The following is a 24,468-nucleotide window of genomic DNA, read 5'->3' as shown; positions in this document are numbered from 1 at the left end:
TAGTACTCACATGCACATATCTCAGTTTCGGTATGAATTAAAATATAATATTGTGTATTTTATGATTGGGCAGTGCTGGGCAGCCTGCTAGTTTAAAATATATATAAACAAAAAAATGTAGTTTTAATCTTTACTGCAGTTTTACCTGAAGTGTGTTGTATCTTGTATTGTTTGAATTCTCTCGACTACTGTTCTCATCTTGAGTGTTATTTTTATAAGACTTTGGTTGATATAACCTGCAACATTCTTTAAGTATGTCTTGTTGAATTCAGGGATCTTTCTCTCGAACTTGGGAATCTGCATGGAATTTCAAATGGAACCTTTTATTTAATCCATGGGGGCAGCATGTTCTCATTCTGTCAGCCATGACCGGGTAGAAATCCGAAGTAATTCACAATTGCATTTTCAGTATTTCAAGGATTGGACCTTCAAGTTCGGAAGAGTGTAATTTTAGAACTGAATTTTACCATCTACTTTATCCATTGTGCGGAGATTACATTGTGAAAATAACATTAAAGATGAGAACAGTAGTCTGAAGAATCCAAATCATCTATCCTCATATCTCTTAACTTGTTTGATATGAAACAATATAAAACCCAAAGAGATGCAAGTTATCCATGTATATTTGTTTTTATTTCATTCATATTTTTGTTAATTGTATATTTATTTTTATTATGATTTACTCTGGGTTTAGTTAGCAAAACAAATATTTGTTTATGTGACTGTATAACAACTACACAAATGACCCAGATACTATCGTATTCCCATTTGGACCACCATTATCCTTCTGGACTGATATGCTTTTTTTTTTTTTTTTAAATTTTCACCTCTAACAAGACACATCACCACTTTGATGTAGGGGGCTACTATTATGGACATAAGCTACAGGGGTACTATGTAGGGAGTTGGGCAGCAAAATGTCGGTTCACGTTACACTTGAACTTCTGCATGTCAGTACGGTTGGGGAAACAGGGTCCCCAAAGGGAGTTCCAAAGTCTAGCAGTTCTGGGGAAGAAACTACTGGAGTAGAAGGCTCTCTTACATGCAGGGATCTCTACTGTAAAAAGGTGGGATTTAGCTGCTTGTTGGGTCTGTCGGGGGTATTTATGTTGAGGGAGTGCAAGTGCTTGCAGTTCGTCAGAGCATTCACCACTAAAGTACTTGTAGAACAGGCAGAGGAATGCAACATTTCTTCGATGGGACAGAGGCTGAAGCTTAGATGACAGTTAAGGACCTATTTGGTTGGCGACTCTCTTTTGGATCTTGTCCAGGAGCGAGAGACTAGTAGCAGATTCACCAGTCCAAATATGATAACAATACTCCATACATGGGCGAATGGTGGCCTTATAGAGGTACAGGATAGTTTCGGGCATTAGTAGCTGTCTAGCACGGTAGAGAGAGCCCACCTTCCTTGCAGCGGTCCTGGCAATACTCTCAATGTAATTGTTCCAACTCATGTTTCCTGTGAATGCTAGGCCGAGGAGTTTAAAAGATGTACTTTCAGATAAAGAGTCTTTGGCCATTGCTATTGGTGGTAGAGAAGGTTTCTTGTAGTTATTGAAGGAAACAAGTTTAGTCTTGGCAGCATTGAATGTGACCATCCATTTTTGTCCCCATTTCACTATAGATCGGAGGTCATCCTCTAGTGTTTCTGCCATTTCTTTAGATATGTGTTCATTTGTTTTTCTGTCGTGTCTGTTATAGAGCATGGTGTCATCAGCATATATACCCATCTCACAGACAATTTTGTCAGGGAGGTAATTTATGAATATTAGGAATAATAGAGGTCCAAGGATAGACTCCTGAGGCACTCCTGCATTTATATCATATTGTTTAGATGTACGACCGTCACGGACAACCTGGATTTTTCTCTTATCTAAGAAGGATTTAATTATGTTAAGTATTTTTCCAGTGATACCGTATGATCTGATTTTCCTGAGAAGATCTTCATACCATACCCTGTCAAAAGCCTTAGATATATCTAGAGCTACCGCTCTACCCTCCCCTGCTTTGTCCAGTGAATGGTATATACGTTCAGAGATTACAGTTAGGATGTCTGCTGTGGAACGGGCCTGCCTAAATCCATATTCTTGGTCGGTCAGAAGTTTAGTATCTGTAAGGTGATGGACCAGAGCCTAGTTAATTATGGACTCAAATATTTTGGCAAAAAGTGGGAGGAGGCTAATGGGGCGGTAATTTACTGGGTCAGTTCTTTCGCCAGAATTCTTGAAAGCTGGTACTACAGAAGTAGTTTTCCAGCAGGCATTTGTTGTAAAGTTTGGAGAGAACTGGAGTTATTTCGACGGAGCATTTTTTTTAATAGCACAGCCGTGATGAGATCAGGTCCACATGCTTTTGAAGTGTCAAGATTTTTTTATGATAGCATGCACCTGAGAAAAGGTGATTTTCAGATTGTCTAGTGTGGTATCTGTCCACAAAGGAAAGTCAGGGAGGTGGTGGTTAGCAGGGTCCAGTGTGGAGTTGGAGGCAAACCGACTGGCAAGTATGTTAGCCTTCTCGGTTGCTGAGCAAACAAGCTCATGATTGTTGGATAGTGGGGGAATAGTTGATTGCCTATTATTTACTACACTGTTGTAGATTTTTCAGAAGTCACGGGTTCCTAATTTCTGTGCTTTGATGCGTTTTTTGGTGGTTTCAGTAAATTCTCTCTTAGCTGTCGCTATTTCTTTCTTACAGTTACTTCTGACTTCTATATACTTCTGTCTGTTTTAACTGGACTTATGTCAGTTAAATCTGTGATATGCATGCTGCCTTTGAGCAATGGCAGCTGCACAAGTAGAAGTAAACCATTGGAGAGAGTGGGGCTTGCTATAAAATTTCTGCGCGGGAACATGTGCTTCAATTGCCATTTTGAACCATTCAGTGGTCTCCAGGAAGTGAGAAGATATTTCGCCATGGAGCATCTCTGATGAGATCCCTGATGACTTCCCGGTCAGCCTTTTTTTGTTTTGAGCAGTGGCTCTTCGGTTTTGGCTTTAGAGTTTAGGGCGATTTCAATCATTATCACTACATTATCAGCGTTCCCGAGTGGGCTGTGGGCATTCGTTAGAAAATCATCGGAAATTGTTGTCAGAAACAGATCTAGAAGTGAAGTGTGTTGTTCTTGCTGGTCTTGGAAACGGGTTGGAAACGTAACCATTTGTGATAGGGAATGATATATAAAGAAGCTATGTGTTGTGGTACCAGCTGCGTCTGTGTAAGTAGAAAATCCGAGCCAGTTGCTGCGGTGGACATTGAAGTCACCAAATACATGTATTTGTGCGCTAGCGTCGAGGGAAAGTGCTGTATCTATACTATCAGAGATTTTGTTTATTAGGGTACAGTCCTGGGTCGAGGGAGAGCGGTAGAGAAATAAAAGTAACTAATGTTAAGTCTAAAGCACATAAAGGCTTGATCGTCCCATTCTAATTTTGTTTCTCTAGTCAGGGGGAGGGTGTTACGAATATAGACTCCAAGCCCATGCATATGTCTGTCAGTCCTTACGGCAAAGTAGGAGATATCCAGGCATGTTAAAGTAGTTAGAGGGGATGGAGAAGTGTAGGTTAGTCTCACTTAGTGCTAAGATATCCGGGGTGTTTGTTAGGAGAAATGCTTCAACATCATTTAAATTAGTTCTAATCCCATGGATCTTTGTAAATGCAAGCTTCAAGGAGGCAATTTGGTTTAGTTTGAATTTTGTAGAAGAGTGTAGGTTAGTCTCACTTAGTGCTAAGATATCCAGGGTGTTTGTTAGGAGAAATGCTTCAACATCATCTAAATAAGGATGTTCATGAATGCAAGCATCAAGGCAGGAGGCAAATTGGTTTTGTTTGAGTTTTGGTTTAAGCGTAGTTTTTTATTGTACTCTCATTTTTTTAAAAGAGTTTCAGTTTAGGTAAGGGGTGCTGAACAATACCAGACATGCAACACAAGTCGACCATCAGTTGACCTTCCATCTACTAGGATTGTGACCTCAGGAAAGCCCACCGGGGATGAGTGCAGGGTCCCTTTCCATGCATGACATGGCACCACAAACATCCTGATATTATTCAACTGTTGATGGAGCAGCTGCTCTAAGTGCTACCAAAGAGTTAGGGCACCTGTACTACCAATTGGGAACAGCAGCCAGGAACTGTCAATCCAGTGCCCTCACCCCATCAGACGATGGTCAACCCAATCTACTTGCACTGGCATTACAGCATTCAAGCACTTCCAAGGGCCCAGTTTAAAGGGATGGGATGTGTCGGGATTGGGGAAAACGGCATTCATTGCCCTAGTCAGGAAACAAGATCGATCACTGAGAGTTTCTGTCGAAGTCCTGTGATTCGACATCTACGCCTGGCTAATAGGCAAAGAAGGAGTATGGAAGCTGGGCGATAGACAGTGCCTATCTACTCCTTAAGCAGTTTAGGTTTGCAGACCGGTAATTTGTTTGAGTCACCAGCTTTAGGAAGGTTGTCATCAAAGACTTGAGAGGCCTCCCTCTCCTTAGGTTTAGCTTCAGAGTTTTCCTTCTCCTAGACAGATGACCTGGGAAGATCTATGGGTCCATCAGCACTAAGAGGGTTTGCCCCACGCCTGGGTCCTAATCCAGGTATTTCTGCGACCCCGCTGGGATATTTATGTTACTGGGTTAGTTTGTAAAGGTTATATATCTACTGTAAAATAATACTCCTCAAAGTGATTAAGGGACATTGCTATTTCATTGTTACTGGAGGAGAGGGGGAGTAAGAGTTCATGCAGTGGAAGCAGCTATATTTATGGCTTAGGAATAGGATAACGCGTTACAGAATACTTGATATTAGGAATTAACTAAAAATTTTGTTGCCCAAGCTCTGGATATTTCAGATGGCAGGGAGGTTAAGATGTATCTTCAATGTAGATACAAGTGACGTCATTTTTGATATGAAGTACAATACAGTACAGGTATAATTGGAAGTAAATTATAAGCTATGCTGTTTTATCGTTAGTTGAACTGGGGGACAACAAATCAACATTCTTATCATCTTTATCAGCAGGACCACACTCCACTCCAACGCTTTTATTTGTCTAGTAATTAAATGTCTTGCCGCTTTCCGGGAGGCATTAACTGGAAGGATAAGGATGTCAGAAATTGAGGTCAATCAGATTGTTCACTTATTTGGATCAGACTATGGTTCTCATCTTGATGTTATTTGTGCAATGTTTCGGTCTGTCGCTTTGACCATCGTCAGGCATGCTGGTCACCATCTTAGAAAAAAAAGGAGAAAAGTTACTGGCTTTGTAGATGGTTTCGTATTCTTGGAGTTGTTTTTGATTTTTTTTTTTTGCTGTAGTTTCATATGTGAAAAAAAATTTGATTGATAAGAGGAGGTAACTCTTATCTCTCTTTAACTATTGATATTTTAAGGAGAGGGTTGTACAATTTTTGTTTTTCTTTATGATTAAAGGTTCCCATATACTGCTGATATCTATGCTTGGTCTAAAAGTTAAAGTTACCTTCCCTTGTCAACCAAATTTTTTTCACACATACAAAACCATGGAAAAAAAAAAAAAAAACAGCTCCAGTATCTTTTCTCCTTTTTCTCCAAGATGGTGACCAGCATGCCTAATGAAGGTTGGAGGCTATACTGACCAAAACATTGCACAAATAACACTCAAGGTGAGAACAATAGTCCAATCAAAACAAGTAATATAAACAATCAGCCCTCATCTAAAAACTTCAGAACTGTAATTAGATTATTAGTTTACAACTTAGTTATTCAAGTGAAGCTCCTGTTGTAAATTTTCAAAATAATGGGGGAAAAAAAATCTGAATTTCATGCATGAAGAAAGCATTGCTTTTTGATTAAGAAAAGTACTATTCAAGCAAAGCAATGGCTTGATAAGTGCTATTCGGGCTTTGCTCTGTCAGAAAGAACAGTTAAGAGTTAATAACTGTAAATGTAGTCATACAGACACAAATAATGCTGAATACTTAAATCACCCAAATTTGTCAGTTATCCTAGAAAAGATTTTTGAAATTCACAAACTCGTTTTGTGCAATTATAAATTGAAGTAGCATAAAATAGCAAAGGAGTTGAAGATATCAGAAGACAATGTATCAATATTTTGTATGAAAATTTGTCAATGAGAAAGCTGTATTCATAGTGGGAGGAGGGGGTTCACATTATCTCAGTTGATCAAAAACAACAATGTGCTAATGATTCAGAGTGTTATCCACAACAAAACAGTCTTTTCATCAATATGTGACAATGAATGAAACCTGGATCTACCACTTCATTCCAGAGTCAAATTAGCTGTCAGCTGAGTGGACAGCAACAGGTGAAAGCCATCTACTGATGCAAACATCAGCAGGCAAGGTTTGGGCTTATTTATTTTTATTTTATTTTATTTTATTTATTTATTTTTTAAATCACGTTCACCCCTAACAAGGCATATCACTACTTGGCATAAAGGCCTACTATTTGGGACAATGCCTAGGAAAGATTAACAAGATGTTAATACCATATGATTTAATTTTTATTAACAGCCCTTTATACCTGGCTTTGCCCACCTTATCTGTTTGTCAGAGAGAAAATTAGCTTTTGCAAGGTGGTAAACTAATGCTTGATTAATTAAGGTCTCAAAGATTTTAGCAAAGAGGGGAGGAGACTGATAGGGTGATAATTGAAAGGGTCAGTCCTTTTGAGACGCATAAAATATATTGTTCATGGATTTATCTTGAGAAAGAAAAAAAAACATCTAATTTATAAAACTCAGTATATCTGTGCGTCTATCATCATTTTTTGCAAACTGCATCTCTTCAAAGTTGAAAGGTCACAGTGCGACGTGAGACAGGTCAAATTTTTTTTTTTACATAGGAGTCACCACTTATCAAGGCCCTTGGGCTACTTAAGGATAAAGGTTAATGAGTGTACAGTAGTCAATGAGATAATATCGTACTAATCGTTAGTAGTGGAAATTTGGTAAATTGACTTACTTAAGGAGGCAGTTCAACAAGAATTTGTTTACGTTAGACTTGAAGATGACCAAATTGCAGTCAACTGGAAAACAGAAAAACAGAAGAGATTTCCACGGGTGTGCAGTTCTAAGAAGAAGCATTGTTCATGGAATCTACGTTTAGGTTTATGCACAGATAAAGGGTTGGGGAAATTATTGATACTAGTTTCAGCTAGACGACTGTTTTTCATGACAGTTTGGCAAGAGGGGACCATAGATTGGAGCTGAGATGAACACTTGCCATGAAAATAATGACAAAGCAGAGACAGGCCAAAAAAATGATTGCATTTTTTGTGGACCATTCTTTTACTGGTTTTTAGTCTGTAAAAATAGCTGCTAAAGAGTCAAAATCGGAAAAACTTGGCGGCGCAAAGTGCTCTTGTATGCATGTGCAAATCAAATTTGTATGTTAAAGTTAATTCATTTTTAACTATTTCTTATTCATTTGAGGATTGTTCAAATGATAACAACTAAGACTGGAGTGCAAAATGTTTTGTTTCGATTCTAGCTGATGGCACCCAAATCATATTTTTTATTTTGTCTTTGTAATCACTACTATATATTTTGATTTGTCCAGATTTCGTAAATATCATTATAGAGTCGTAATTTGAAAAGTAAAAAAAAAAAAGAATTTGGGTGCCATCAACTATAAACTGAAGCCAAAAACAAAACTGTAGCATTCAAAGCTGGTGACGTTACCACTGTATCAACGTGGCATGCATATGAACTGATTAAAAATAAACTAAGATGAATGTATGGAATGTATAACAATTTTTTCAATTTTTACTCTTTTTGTCTACTTAAAAACTATTTTGATCGGCTAAAGACTCATAAAAGAAGGGCCCGTAAAAAAAACAATCATTTGAGGCCCCTAGTGCTGCTCTGTGACTTATTTAAAAAATTTTTTTTTTTTACAAGGTAGTCACCACTTATCAAGGCCCGGAAGCCACTCAGGATAAGGGTTATTGTTTGTACAGTACGTTAGTATTGGAGATTTGATAAGTGTCTTACTTAAGGAGGCGGTTCATCAGGAATTTGTTTACATTGGACTTGAATACATCCAGGTTGTAGTCAGGTGGGAAACAGGCAGCAGTTCCACAGGCGTGCACTTCTAAGAAAGAAGCTTTGTTCATGGAATCTACGTTTTGATTTTGGCACAGATAAGGAGTGGGGAAAATTTTTGACAGTGGTTTCAGCTAGGCGGGTGTTTTTCATGAAAGATTGGCGAGGGGGGATCAGAGATTGAAGTTCAGACGAGCACCTGCCATGGTAGTAACGATAAAATAAAGACAGGCTCGCAACGTCTCTCCTGTGGGAGAGAGGTTGCAGGGAAGAGAAAAGGGCATCACCCACTAAGCCACAAAGCCTACTTTGTACTCTGTCAAGGCAGGATAGGCTGTTTTTAGCAGCTCCTGCCCAGATGTGGCAGCAATACTCCATCCTTGGACATACTTTGCTTTTATACAGATAGAGAATTGCATCAGGAGTGAGATATCTTCTGGAACGGTAGAAGGATCCTACCATTTTTCCAGCAACCTTGGCAACTGACGATGTACGTATTCCATTTCAGGTCAGGGGTAAAGGTCAAGCCCAGAAGCTTATCAAAACATGGAGCTTCCCCTAGACGAGAGCCGCCCATTTCAATTGATGCCAGATGGGGATCAGAGCATTGATGATGTAAAGATAGGAGATTGGTTTTAGATGCATTAAAAGTAACCAGTCACCTCCTCCCCCACTGTACCACATGCTCAAGATCTGAGGAGAGAGAATCTGAGAGAACTTTGTCATTTATGACCTTTGATGTGTTGCCATAGATGGTTGTGTCATCAGCATAGATGTCAACGAATGATTTAAGTATGTGTTTTGGGAGATCATTGATGTATATCAGGAAGAGAGTTGGGCCCAGGATGGACCATTGAGGGACACCAGCAATAATACTGTGGGCTTCTGATTTCTGCCAATTAACCACTGCTCTTATGAGCCTATCAGAGAGAAATGATTTAATAATTGAGAAAACATTTCCAGTTATACCGTAGCTTGTGAAGTAGGCCTTTATGCCATAACTTATCAAAGGCCTTTGATATGTCAAGAGCAATTGCCCTAGAGAGGAAGCCTTTGTCAAGAGATTCGCTAATCCTATGAGATATAACAGTTGGCACATCTGCTGTAGATCTGGCAGAACGGAAACCATATTGCATGTCACTAAGAAGGTTATTTCTGCTGAGGTGGTTGACTACTTCTCTATTTAATATGGATTCCAGCAGCTTACTCATGACACACGGGAGACTTATTGGTCTGTACTGAGAGGGAGAGGACTTATCACCTTAATTACAGGGCATACTCATGAGGTTTTCCAGGATGTTAGGAAGAACTTCTCTTTAAGGCAAAGCTTAAAGAGTTTTGTAAGTATGGGGGAAAATTCTAGTTGAAGCTTTGTCAGCACAATGATTGGAATGGCGTCAGGCCCAGTTACTTTACTGGAATCAAGGTTCTTGATTAGCTTGGCAACATCGCACACAGATATTTGTATGTTGCAGAGCGTGTTGTCTGTTATAGGAGGAAATACGGGGAGTTGATGGCCTTGGTCGCATAGGGTAGAATTAGCTGCAAAGTTCTTTGCAAATAGTTTGGCCTTATCTGATGCTGACGAGATGACCTCAGGTCCATTGATGATGGTTGGGATAGAACGCACACTTCTGTTCAGGATCCTGTTTGGTATTTGCCAAAACAGGTGGGAACCAAGCCGCTGCTCAGCTACTTTGGATTTAACGGACTGAGCATATAGCTCTCTTGCATTTTTTATTACTCTTTTGCAGTGGTTGCTGGCAGTCCTGAAAGCAGCTTTAGTCTCAGTGCATCTATTACGTTGGTAGCTATGGAAAAAGTGATTTCTGTGCACGATGGCAGCAGCATATTCTTGGGAGAACCATGGCTGGCTGTTAGGTTTTTGTTAGAATTTTTTGGTTTGTATGAATCTGTCTATGTCTACAATCAACCATTCGGTCAGGTTTGTTACTTTAGAGGACACATCCTTTTTAAACATGAAATGCAGTGGTAGATCGGATATAAGTGTACGGAAGCTATCCCATCCCAGTCAGCGGTAGCGTATCGATATACAGTACGGTGGAGAGTTATTGCATTTCATTTTTATCTTAACTGATATAACCGCGTGGTCGGACGATCCCAGAGGAGACAGAACAGAACTTGAACATAGCTCAGGGGAAGTTGTGAGAAAAAGGTCTAGAAGGCTAGCATACTGACCAGAAGTATTGGGCACTCGGGTGGGTTCATGGACAATCTGGGTGAGGTCATAGGCAATAGCAAAATCATGACAGAACCTCCCCTCATCATCTGTCTTGTTAGAGTGGGTCAGCCATTCCGCATTGTGGACATTGAAGTCACCACAAATGTGGATATTAGCTGAAGGGTGAGCAGACAGGATGTGGCCAATTTTTTCACATATGCTCTTAAAGATAGTAACTCTGCTGTTGTGGGGGTGATAGAGAGCAAATATAAATACAGTGGTGTAAGCAAGTGCAACCCAAAAGTACATATAAGGTAAATTAGGGTCTTTTCTGGAGATATCCCTACCACACGGAAAGCCATCTTTAATGTAGGTACATATTCCATGTCCATGGCGATCTTGGGGGTTAGATTTAGATGTTAAGTTAGAGTATCCTTTAATTATGAATTCATCAAGGGAAGCGGTCGGCCTAATGCATTTTCGCTTAGGAAGAATATGTCTGGTTTCATCTCCTGTAATTGGGTTTCAACCTCTGGAAGGTTGGAACGTAGACCCCTGATGTTGGAGATGGAGACATGGTAGTAGGGGTCTACGTTGGAGGATGGGGTTCTAGGTTTACACATGTTATTTTTCTGGAGGTATTTCATGTTGAGGATTGGGATTTGTGGAACAAGTCGACAGACTTGGTTAGAGCAGGACAGAGAGGGAAGGTAAGAGAGAAAAAGAGGGGAAGATTTTTTTTTTTGTAGCCATGATAAGGTAAAGCCGTAATAATTACCCACTAGTATGGCATTGAGAGGCCCCACTCGAAACTACTGCATGGTCCATAACGTCAGCCCAGATGAAACGTTTACATCCAGCACCCTTACTAGTGACATGGCCACAAGGATAGACATAGAAACAGAAAATTTCCGACATCTCAGGCTACTGTTCACGAAGTACTGTCGTCCTGGAGAGCAGCCTTTTCTTCCCCCTTTGTCAGAAACATCACTCATTGGAAATGAGGACTGAGGGACAAATAAGAGGAAGCGAGAGTAACAAGAACTGCCGATAACGCATCCACAATTTAAAAAAAAAAAAGGGGGGGAGGGTGTAAGGACTTATTAATATTTACTTAGTAAAGTCCGTTGCTCTAATTGGAAATTTAAAATATTTGAAGATAAATTCCCCTCCCATAATTACAAATGAAATGAAAATGGAATAGATATAGGTTACTGTAATTTCCATTTAAGAGTGTTCAGGTTTTCTTCTTCCCAAGAGACACTTCAAGCAAAGAAATTATAATGACAATTTAGCACTGAAATAATTTTAAAGATACCGGTCCAGAGTTTCCACATGTTCAGATATTCATTAAACTGATTTCTTCTTTGCCAAAAAGGCACCACTATCACGTTGGAAAGTTTTTCACTCACTGGCACTTGTCATTCGAGTTTCGCTGCTATGGCAGAAGTGGTGGAGATTGGGTTATGATGGGTGGGATGTTTTCATTTATAATAGTTTTGGAAGAGATAGAATTTGAAAATATAAAGACAGACAGACAGAGAGTTTTATAAATTAGATTATTGGTGCATTTAAAAGAAGAAATTGCAAAAAAAAATGCTCTTTCACTAAAGTAATACATCATGTCACAAGTTGATTGCGACATTAGAAAAACTACACAAACTGCACCGCAAATTGATTCCATACATACTATTCACCTGATCTTGTCCCTAGTGACTACTGGCTGTTTGCAGACCACAAAAGAATTCTTCAGGGAAAGAGATTTGCTCCAGTGATGTGGTGTTGGAAACTAAAGTGTTTTTTAAAGCCAAAGTCAAATTATTCTATGAAAAATAGAGAAGTGTTGAAATCAGTGTATCCCCTTAGAAGAAGATGTTGATTAATCAAGTCAAAATTTGCCTAAAAAATATTTTATTGATTAGGTACGGGACCTTTTGTTTTTACTCATCTTCACCCCCAAACAAGGCATATCGCCACTTGGGTGTAAGGAGCTATTAGCTGAGACCATGCCTAAGAAAGATTAACAAGATGTTAGTTTACGTTACATTTGAACTTCTGCATATCAGTACAGTCAAGGAAGCAGGTAATTCCATTCCAAAATCCAGCTGTTCAAGGAAAAAAGCTATTAGAGTAAAAAGCTTTCTGGTATTTAGGGACCTCAACAGTGAAGGGGTGTAATTTTGTTGCTAAGCAGGTTTGTCAGGGAAATGTATGTTGAGGAGGCACTGGTACAATGAGTTCATCAAAGCACATTCCATTAAAATACTTATAAAACAGGCACAGGGATGCAACATTGCGGCGATGGGACAGGAGTTGGAGCTTAGTTGACAAAGCAGGACCTATTAGATTGTAGACTCTTTTATTTTTTTTAACCCTATCCAAGAGGGAGAGACTAGTGGCAGATGTACCAGCCCAGATGTGGCAACAATACTCCATGCATGGGCAAGTGGTGGCCTTGTAGTGGTACAGGATACTCTCAGGTGTGAGTAGTTTTCTAGCATGATAGAAGGAGCCCATCTTCCTTGCAACAGCCTTCACAATGTCCTCAATATATTTGTTCCAGTTCATATTTCCTGTGAATGTTAAGCCGAGGAGTTTAAATGAAGAATTTTAAGATATGGTGTTATTTGTCATGGATATCAGTGGTTGGAGATGCTTCTTGTAATTGTTAAAGGAAAGCAGCTTAGTCTTAGTAGCAATAAATGTTACCATCCATATACAACCCCATTCCATTACAGTGTGCAGGTCATTTTCTAAAGATTCAGTCATTGTCTTGGATTTGTGTACATCCGTTCTTCCCCCCTGTGCATGTTATAGAGCATTGTATCATCAGCAAATATACCCATCACAAACACAATATTATTAGGGAGGTCATTACTGAATATCAGGAATAATTCAGTGATTTCTCATCACCAGAAAAGAAGCTTATAAAACGGGCGTTTTTACACATAATAGACATGCTTATAGAACTTTGGAATAAATGGCAATAACAACATGACCACATGTTTAGAGAACAATATTACCACATCATAAAATGTTAAGGACGTAGACATGGTAACTAATTTTTTAAATGAATATTAATAATTTGTATTGTTTGTATTAAAAAAGAAAAATTATGGAAATCTCTCAAGACAAGGTATGAAAAGGAGCTAAAAAAAATACTTCAAGGTCAGGAACTAGCCAGAAATAAGTGTAAGATGGATATATTCTAACCCAGAAAACAGCAATTCTTCCTTCTTTATCAGAAACATCACTCATGGAATGTGAGGACTAAAGGACAAAATAAAGAAACAAAATACGAGATTAACAAAAGTAAACGTTTAACTTTTTACTTTTCTTAAAATTCAAGCTACTATTCTAATCTTTGTTATTATATTCACATTGTTCCGACCAATGTAACCTCCGACCTTCTTCAGGTGAATTTTTTCAAAGTTTTCAATGTTCAGTGGCACAATGGATAAAGGTGTTGATTTACATTTAATTCTAATGGTAATCTTCTTGAGGTTGAAGGTTCAATCCTCACTCTGACCATTGCTAACTATAAATAAAATAAAAATTACTTAACATTTTTTACAAATATTTTATTGTATTTAAATTATGACATTGTTGCTACATGGGCTGGTGCATCTACAACTATCCTCTCCATATTGGGTAGGGTCCAGAAAAGAGTTTTCAATCTAATAGGTTCCACTGTGTCAACTAAACTCCAACCCCTGTCCCATCACCACAATGTTGCATCTCTGTGCTTGTCTTACAAATATTTTAATGAAATCTGCTCTGATGAACTCACTTCACTTGTGCCCCCTCGACATACATATCCCTGACAAACCCGCTTAGCAACAAAATCACACCCTTTCACTGTTGAGGTCCCTAAATGCCAGAAAGCTTTCTACTCTAATAACTTCTTCCCTTAAACAGCTAGACTTTGGAATTCCTTTCCTGCTACCTGCTTCCCTGATTGTACTGATATACAGAAGTTTAAATGTAATGTAAACCAACATCTTGTTAATCTTTCCTAGACATGGTCCCAAATAGTAGCCCCTTATGTACAAGTGGCAATATGCCTTGTTAGGGCTGAAGATGAATGAAAAAAAAAAGATAGTAACGTTAGAATTTAATTGCTAGACGCCGGATTTTACTAAAATAACTCCCAGTTTTTATTGGCTGCTTTTTATGATTCTCTTTAATCTAAATATTTATAGCCATTATAAAACCATTCTTATTGGCTGGAGAGTTTTGATTGATTTTGATAGTTGTCTCTTTAAATGCATTGTGCGACAGCTGCAATGAGTGATGGGCTGCAGTCACACAGTGAGGTTTTTATTGGAATGAGCCCCTCCCCCCACTCCCTCAGATGCACAGATTGTGATTTGAATGCTCCTCCCCCTGGAAATTCAGACATCAGAATAAGTTGTCTTTTTTTTTATCATCTTTTTGGAAAAACAATTTTTCCCCCCTTTCATTCACTTCAAACTAGGCACAATGCCATTTGGATGTGAAGGGGGCTACTATATGGGACCAATTTGATAGGGCTATTATGTGGGGAGTTGAGCAGCAAGATATCTGTTCACACTACACTTCAACTTCTGCATGTCAGTACAGCCAGGGAAGCAGAGACCTGGGCGGGGATTCCAAAGTCTATCAGTTCAGGGGAAGAAACTATTGGAGTAGAAGACTTTCTGGCATCTAGAGATTTCTAAGGGTGGGATTTTGCAGCTTGTTAGGTTAGTCGGGTGTATTTACATTGAGGAGTTACTAGTGCCTTGAGTTCGTCGGAATACATTTTAATTGACAAAATGAGTGTTTACCTTTTTTTTTTTTTAAATTAAAATAAAAACAATCACTTAAAGTAAAAAGAATAATAATAAAAAATTTCCTTGAGAATTACGACAGACATTTTTTATTTCATTACCTAGACAGGGTGAAATGATAGAATTGTCGATCTAGGAAAGACGACATGATTCCATTCTTTTTTTGTTGCAGACCATCTACTAGTTGGCCGGCTGTGTACAAATCCTAAGAGTGATAGGAGCCTTCTATCATGCCTGAAAGTGACACAATGTTCAGTGAGCGAGATCAGGGATGCACAACTTTACAACTAATGCTCTCTATTGATCCAAGTTATGACAACAGGACCATTGCCAGCATCCTCAAAATGCATAGCTGGATTGCTACGAGTAACAGGGATGTGCCCAGGGTTATGAAAACAAAGTTTTCGGCCACAGTTATGGTCTTTGGTGAGGTTTCATGTGAGGGCCACATCATGCCACCTCACATCTTCGAAGTCGACTTGAAAGTCAACACCAAAGTGTACCTGGATGTGCTGAAGAATGTGGTGATTCCATGGTGCAATCAAGTGGCCGTTAGCAGACCCTGAGTGTATCAACAGAACTTGCACCAGCCCACAAATCCAAAGAAACCCAGGCTAGGCTTGAGAAGGAGTATTATGTCTCTCACTTGCTCCCCTCCTCCCCCAACCTGAACTCACTGAACTACTTTCAAGATGGTCGACATCTTGAAATTTGAAATATAGACTTTTGTCATTTGTTTGTTATATGTTCTGTAATTACATCAAGCTTCATAAATTAAAGGAATGGTATAAATAAAAGGTGGAATATAATTGGAAAAACATATTTCCATATATATACATTGAGAATATCACCAACATGACTTCCCACAACACCAAAGCCAGCCTGATTGCCGCCATCTGCTGAGTATTCACGGAGCTCCCACTGGCACTTGTGAAAAAGGCATGCTCCCAGTTCTGGACCCGTATTGAGGTAGTGATTAAGACTGAAGATGTCAATTCTACTACATAATGAAATTACCTGAATTGATTTTTGCAGTAAAAGTTATAAAATAAAGCTGTAGTGTTGTTTTCTTTAGGGCGGCAATTTTATCGTTCCACCCTGTAGATTCAAACCTTTTGTGTGCATCAAAATCTCTTGGACATTTTTATATACTCACAACTTATCAAGAGCAAAAACCACTCGAGGATAAAGGTTAATGAGATGAATGGATTCCCAGTCGGATTATGAACAATATTATCAGAGGAGTAGAAACAATTTGATTTAAAGATGAATGTTGTAGTTTGCAGAGAAACAGTCCCATGGCAATGTGTTCTATAGATCACAAGTTCTTAGAAAGAAACTTTGTTCATGGAAATTCTGATTTTAGAGACACAGAAGAAGAAACAAAAGTTCTTTGCGGTGATGTTAGAAAGACAAGTTTTACCCTAATTTTAAAATGTACTTCTGAAATGAGAATAAACAAAATAGCACAAATTTTTATACTGTACTTACTTGTAATGTTAAAAAAAAAAGACAGTGCACCAAAAATTATGCAAATTCATAAAATATTTTTTTAAAATAGAAAAGAAAAAACACATTTTAACAGCAAAATGTTTCTTCTGCCATTTTCTGCTTACGTTAAGGTCAACAGCCAAGGGACATAACTCAACAGTCATCATAATAATAATCATAATAATAATCATAATAATACTGGCTAGAAATTCCTTACTGATCAAATTTTATTTTCTAAAAACGAAAATACAGGACAACTTTGTGTAAATTTTGATGTATAGCCGTTTTTTTTAAATCTAACAGGTATGTTCATTCACAATAAAGTTTTTTGTGCAATTATAATTTTTGAATGTTGGGATAAAACTGGATAATCTGACAAGTTTTTGCTATAAATATCTTATAGAGAGAAATCAAAGATTGGAGCTCGGTGAGCACTTCCCATGAAAATAATGACATTTCTGAATTTTTGAGATGAGGATTGGTTATTCGTATTATTTGAATTCTTTGGACTACTGTTCTCATCTGGAGACAATTACTAAGTAGACTTAGTATAGAATTTAACACAATCTGGGAATCATTAATTATAAATAATAGATGATATATGCAGTAATAAGTAAACAATTATATAATCAATAAATGACAAAAGTCTATATTCCAAATTTCAAGATGTTAACAATCTTATCATTTATTTATTTAAGTATATTGACATGCAGAATTCTTGACAGCACCTATTTCGTAGCGCAAAATCATTCATTTAATTATGATATCAATCAATGAATTTATTTTTTCCTTAACTCATCAGAAGAAAAAACACTTATCACTTTAAAAAAAAAAATAAATGCATACGGGCATGATTACAAAATCTGAAAATTCGGAAAGAAGTTGCAATTACCCATTTTTTTTCTTTTTTTGCATTTTATTACACCATCTCAAGAAAAAAGGTAATCGCAACTTTTCTCTCTCAATTTTCGGATTTTGTAATCATGCCCGTATGCATTTATTTTCTTTTAAAATTGATAAGTGGTTTTTCTTCTGATGAGTTAAGGGTGAAATAAGTTAATTCATATAATAATTAAATGAATGATTTTGCGCTACGAAACAGGTGCTGTCAAGAATTGTGCATGTCAACATACTTAAATGAATAAATGGTAAGATGGTCAACATCTTGAAATTTGGAATATAAACTTTTGTCATTTGTTATATGCTCTGTAATTACATCAAGCTTCATAAATTAAAGGTATGGTATGAATAAAAGGTGAAATATAATTGAAAAAGAAAACAACATATTTTCATATATATATATATATATATATATATATATATATAGTAATTATAATTAATAATAAATAGTGATATTTACGACTAAAAATAAAATAGGTTTAAGGCTTCCAAAATTCGTACTAGAACTGTCTGCTAGTGTTGACTTTCAAGGACTCGTGGCGCAGTAGTTAGAGTACTTGGAAAAATCAATTGCAAAAGTGATATTCTCCTGAAGGTTCAATTCTCAATGTGAGCAACTGAAAAATGCAACTGTGATCTCCATTCAGTTATGCATGAAGTAAATAAAGGGTTCCGTTTGAAATTCCGTCCAAATTTGCAAGTTCGACAGAAACATTCCTGAGTTCGACAAGATACCACCTGAAGAATCCAAATAATAAAAGTGGAGAAAGACTAACAATGTCTCTTCGGTGAAAAAAAGCTGTAAGACAGAGATCATTATCTACTAGATTGCAAATTCTGACATGTTAAGAAAGCAGCACCTTCATAGATGTGGCAGCAGTACTCCATCTTAAGCCATATCTGGCTCATAGGTAGATGATAATATTAAAATAAATTTCCAGTCAGCTTTAGAGAGTAAAGTGTCTAAAATCAGAAAAAGATCTCATTTATAAAAATTAGGTTAAAATCCTTAGGTTTAACTACTTTACCAGAGAGAAAAATGAAGAAATGAAGAGAGAAAAAAACAAACATTAAATCCCCACCTCTAGCCACCCCCACCATACCCTTTAAGTACCAGCAACGAACCTGCTAGCTTCCTTCTTTTTGAGATGACCTCAGAAGACAGGGTCGGTGTATTCAGAGCTAAGTTAAACAATTCTTATCCATAACTGTTAAAAATGCCTACACTTGTGCACTATATATATATAATTTGTTTGCTTATTTCTATTTTATATTTTATTTTATTTGAATTTATTGTTTCTTATTGCATTTTTGACTTAAAACTCAAAACAACTTAACTCTACTTATCCTGTTCTACTAATTTTCTTGTTTTTAAATCAGTATGCAAGTCTTCTAGACCTTTTTCTCTCCACTTCCCCGGAGCTATGCTCATATGCCGTTCTATCTCCTCTGGGATCCTCCGACCACTCCGTTGTATCAGTTAAGATAAAAATGAAATATAATAAGTCTACAGATGTACCTCTCCACTGTACTGTATACCGATACTCTATGGCTGACTGGGATAGCTTCCGTACATTCATATCTGATCTACCTCTCCATCCCATGTTTAAAAAGGATGTGTCCTCTATAGTATCAGACCTGACCGAATGGTTACTTGTTGGCATAGACCAATTCATACCATCCAAAAAATTCCAACAAAAACCTAACAGCCAGCCATGGTTCTCCCCTGAATGTGCTGCTGCCATCGCACACAGAAATCACTTTTTCCATAGCTATCAACGTAATAGATGCACTGAGACTAAAGCTGCTTTCATGACCACCAGCAACCACTGTAAAAGAGTAATAAAAAATGCAAGAAAGCTATATGCTCAATCTGTTAAATCCAAAGTAGCTGAGCAGCGGCTTGGTTTCCACCAGTTTTGGCAAATACCAAACAGGATCCTGAACAGAAGCATGCGTTCTATCCCAACCATTATCAATGGTCCAGAGGTCATCTTGTCAGCATCCGACAAGGCCAAACTATTTGCAAAGAACTTTGCAGCAAATTCTACCCTATGCGACCAAGGCCATCAACTCCCCGTATTTCCTCCTACAACACACTAGGTAACATACAAATATCTGTGCATGAGGTCACCAAGCTAATCAAGAACCTTGATTCCAGTAAAGCAACTGGCCCTGACGGTATTCCAATTATAGTATTAAAAAAGCTACAACCAGAACTTGCCCCCATACTTACGAAACTGTTTAAGTGTTGCCTTAAGAAGTGCTTTCCAACACCCTGGAAAACCTCATCAGTATGCCCTGTATTTAAGAATTCAGGTGATAAGTCATCTCCCTCTCAATACAGACCAATAAGTCTCCTGAGTGTCATGAGTAAGTTGCTGGAATCCATATTAAATAGAGAAGTAGTCAACCACCTCAGCAGAAATAACCTTGTTAGTGACACGCAATATGGCTTCTGTCCTGCTAGATCTACAGCAGACGTGCTAACAGTTATATCACATAGAATTAACGAATCTCTCAACAAAGGCTTCATTTCTAGGGCAATTGCTCTTGACATATCAAAGGCCTTCGATAAGGTATGGCATAAAGGCCTACTTCACAAGATTTCCAGCTACGGTATAACTGGAAATATTTTCTCAGTTATTAAATCATTTCTCTCTGATAGGCTCATAAGAGTAGTGGTTGATTGGCAGAAATCAGAGGCCCACAGTAATAATGCTGGAGTCCCTCAGGGGTCCATCCTGGGCTCAACTCTTTTCTTGATCTACATCAATGATCTCCCAAAACACATACTAAAATCATTCGTTGACATTTATGCTGATGACACGACTATCTATGGCAAGACATCAAAGGCCATAAATGACAAAGTTCTCTCTGATTCTCTCTCCTCAGATCTTGAGCGCGTGGTTCAGTGGGGGAAGAGGTGGCTGGTTACCTTTAATGCATCTAAAACCAAGCTCCTATCTTTACATCATAAACGCTCTGATCCCCATCTGGCATCGATTGAAATGAATGACTCTCGTCTAGGTGAGGCCCCATGTTTTGATAAGCTTCTGGGCTTGACCTTTACTCCTGATCTGAAATGGAACACATACATCAAGTTTGTGGCCAAGGTCGCTGGGAAAATGGTGGAATCCTTCTACCGCTCCAGAAGATATCTCACTAATGATGCAATTCTCTATCTGTATAAAAGCCGAGTACGTCCAAGGATGGAGTACTGCTGCCACATCTGGGCAGGAGCTGCTAAAAACAGTCTATCCTATCTTGACAGAGTTCAAAACAGACTTCGTGGCTTAGTGGGGATGTCCTTTTCTCTTCTCTGCAACCTCTCTCCCACAGAAGAGACGTTGCGAGCCTGTTTCTGTTTTATCGTTATTTCCATGGCAAGTGCTCGTCTGAGCTCCATTTTCTGGTCCCCCCCTCGCAAATCTTTCACAAAAAACACATGACTAGCTGAAACCACTGTCAATAATTTTCCCCACTCTTTATCCGTGCCTAAATCAAAACGTAGATTCCATGAACAAAGCTTCTTTCTTAGAACTGCACGCCTGTGGAACTCTCTGCCGCTTGCCTGTTTCCCCCCTCGAATTCAACTTGGATGTCTCCAAGTCCAACACAAACAAATTCCTGATGAACCGCCCCCTTAAGTAATGACACCTTATCAAATCCCCAATACTAGCTATTACTACGATACTATCCCAGTGATTATTGTACACACAATAACCTTTATCCCCGAGTGGCTCCTGGGCCTTCATAAGTGATGACCCCCATGTAAAAAAAGAACAAAAAAAAAAAAACAAGATTCTTTTAAATTTGTAACAAAATCGCATTAATTTGAAAGTCTCAACTAAATCCATCTTCATTCTTCTCTTATGAAGTAATTAAACCAAAATATTCGAACCGATTTTATGATTGTGATGGTTTATTTTTTCACACAGGTTTTTGTATATTTTCTGATTTTAATATTTTACTAGAAAAAAAAAACCTTTAAGCTTAATTTAGGTTGTTTCAAATCACAGAAACTGGATTTTTAAAGCCAGTGAAAAATAAAAATAAAAACATAAAATGCTAACTTAGTTGTTTCCTTTTTGCTATATTTCTCTTCTCTTTTTCTCACAGCTATATGTTAAATCATATTACAACTTGTGGTGCTATTTCGTTTTGTTTATAATGGACTATTCCATTCTTTATACCCTTTTTCTTCTTTACTCTAGTGGTAATGGATCAGACTGTCTGAAGATATTGGCTTCTTGATTTAAATGTACCGAATTCTGATATTGTTTTTATTTCTTTTCTCTTTCCAAAACTCAATCATGTTCGGCAAAACCAAAAACAACAGTTTTCACTACAAAACAACCGAACCAAATACCATGAATAAATATTTGAAAGCTATAAACAAGTTGGAGCAAAACATCATTTTTACAAAATTACTGGATTCTGCATTAAATAACACAAAAGGGTTGATATACCATAAAACAAAACCCTTCTTTACCTAAATAAACAGATAAAGATCGATAGATACAATATAAAATAAGAGTCACACACTATCGGCCAAGCTCCAACCTCTGTCCCATCATTGCAATGTTGAATGTATGTGTCTGTTTTACAAGTACTTTGATAGAATGTGCTTTTGATGAACTCATAGAATTTGTGCCCCCTTGACATAAGTACCCCCTACTAACCTGACAAGCAAAAAAATTCCACCCCTTCACTTTTTAGGTTTCTAGATGCCAGAAAGGCTTCTACTTTAATAGTTTCTTCTCTTGTACTGCTAGACTTTGGAAACCCTTCCCTATTTCCTGCTTCCTTTTTATACTAATCTGCAGTAGTTTAAATGTAATATGAACAGACATCTTGTTGCTCAACTCCCCACAGTGCACTGTTAGATATGATCTCAAATAGGAGCCCCTTATGTTCAAATGGTGATATGTTTTGTTTGAAATGAAAGAGTCTTTTAAAAAAAAGTAGGGGGAGGGTCAAACAAGATACAGTGAGAGAGGAGGAGAGTGATAAACAGAAATTTAGTAAGAAGTTGGTCACTTGGTCAGTTTATTAAAATGGAATTTTAAGCATAACAGAATCTAAGTAGTATTTTAACATGTAGTGTGTGTGATTAATATATACTAGCAAAACATGTGGAAATTCCACAGTAGTTGAAAATTTTTAAATAACATAAATAAAATGAAAAAACAAATAATGACAAATTTTAAATAATTTTTTAGCAAATTTTTCTTTTAACTTTTTAAAACTAAAAAGAATTAATTTAAAAAATTTAGATTTTTTTTTCAATGAAAATTCAACACAAAATATTTTTTTTTTTCTGAACAATTTTTTTATAAAGGAACAGATATCAATTCACTTTCACATATTTTTTTAATTTTAAAAAGAAACCATAATAAAAAAAACACTGATAGCTTTTTCTCAACATGACTTTTTTTTAATCATAAAATAAAAAAGCCAATTTGAAACTGTAAACAGACAGCCATGTTTTTTTGTTTTTTTTTTTTAACTTTTGGAGAGAAAATGGTTTCAATGAATTTTAACTAATAAAGAGCGACTATAAAGGGAAGTAATTTGTTTCTCATTAATTAATGTTCATGATGATGATGGTTTTTTGTGACACTGGATGTATGGACAAGTAAATTAATATTTAGATAGAAAAAGAAATCCTTAATGAAACATGTTAATTAACTCAACTTTAGTATAAAAAATAGATTTCAATTTGCATGTCTAGCTACAGGTGCCCACAATTGTTGAGGGTTAATGTTATTTTGTTTAAAGTACGCAAACACAGGTGAAACTCTTTTTGTGACAGATCTGCGAAACGCCCTCTCACTCTCTGATGTCGAAATGATGTTTATTTGACCCCTTACTTGCTCGTTTCCTTTAGCCGAAACTATGAATAGTTTTTGTTGTTTTTTGTTTTTTTTTTTTTAACGAATAATTATCCTTATCGTATGAACATGTTAATCTACTCTACGTTTCAATCCGGCCGACAAAGGTAAACATGTTTGACAACCAAGTCATACATTTATCCCAAATCATAGTGAGTCCAAAAAAGGTAATTCCAAAAATAGTAATCGAATACTTTTCATAAGCAAACATGGCATCGATAGACAAAAAATGCAAAATCTGACATAAATGCAGGAAAAAAAATGCAATCTATTTGATGTTGACAAAAATATAAATCCCAGAATGCAATGTCTCATTTGCATATTGCGATGTGTTCAATGACTCTAGTAAAAAAAGGGTAAAAAACCCAAATAAATTCGTTTAATTCTAATTTTTTGTAAGACTCTTATTCATGTCACTGATTCTTAGAATATATCGCTACATTTTGATAACAAATAAGTTACAGTTCTGAATTGGATCAGACAGCAAACTGGCGTAAACATCATCACCATTCTGAATTTTTGAGATGAGGATTGTTTATATTACTTGTTTTGATCGGACTATCGTTCTCATCTTGAGTGTTATTTGTGCAACGTTTTGGTCGGTTTGGCCTTCGACCATCGTCAAGCATGTTGATCATTATCTTGGAAAAGAAAGGAGAAAAGTTACTGGTTCCATCGATATTTTCATATTCTTCGAGTTGTTTTTTGTTGTTGCGCAAATAACACTCAAGATGAGAACAAAAGTCCAATGAAAACAAATAATATAAACAAGTTGTTTTGATTTTATTCTTATTCTAATTTGTTTTATTTTGTTAGGAAGTCTTCAGTTCTCACAGTTTTTTTTAATACTCTTTCACCCCAAACAAGGTTTATCGCTATTCGGCTTCTATTTGAGATCATGTCTAACAAGTGATTGTAGGGGGTTTAGTAGTGAGATGTCTGTTCACATTACATTTAAACTTCTGCATGTAAGTATAGTTAGAGAAGCAGGAAGCATAATCTTTTTTATCTACAGAAATTGTTCTGTCTTGTTGACATAAGTAGTTGGCTTATTGGGTAGTGATGTTTTTTTGGCATTAATGATAGCAACAATTGTAGAAATGTTGTTGTTTTTTTCTCCATGTGTTTAGAATAATCGAAGCAA

General features: G+C 37.1%; 1 protein-coding gene across 1 annotated transcript in view; it reads left to right on the top strand.

Annotated features, from left to right (window-relative positions):
• The window catches only part of LOC145248363 (general transcription factor 3C polypeptide 5-like), a 356,244-nt gene that overhangs the window by 69,943 nt on the left and 261,833 nt on the right, over nt 1-24,468 (top strand). The gene's annotated exons all lie outside the window — the stretch shown is intronic.

Source organism: Euprymna scolopes, chromosome 26 (genome assembly GCF_053919585.1).
Source record: "Euprymna scolopes isolate OS-2025 chromosome 26, ASM5391958v1, whole genome shotgun sequence".
Classification (NCBI taxonomy): domain Eukaryota; kingdom Metazoa; phylum Mollusca; class Cephalopoda; order Sepiida; family Sepiolidae; genus Euprymna; species Euprymna scolopes.
This window is presented reverse-complemented; position numbering and strand designations above follow the sequence as displayed.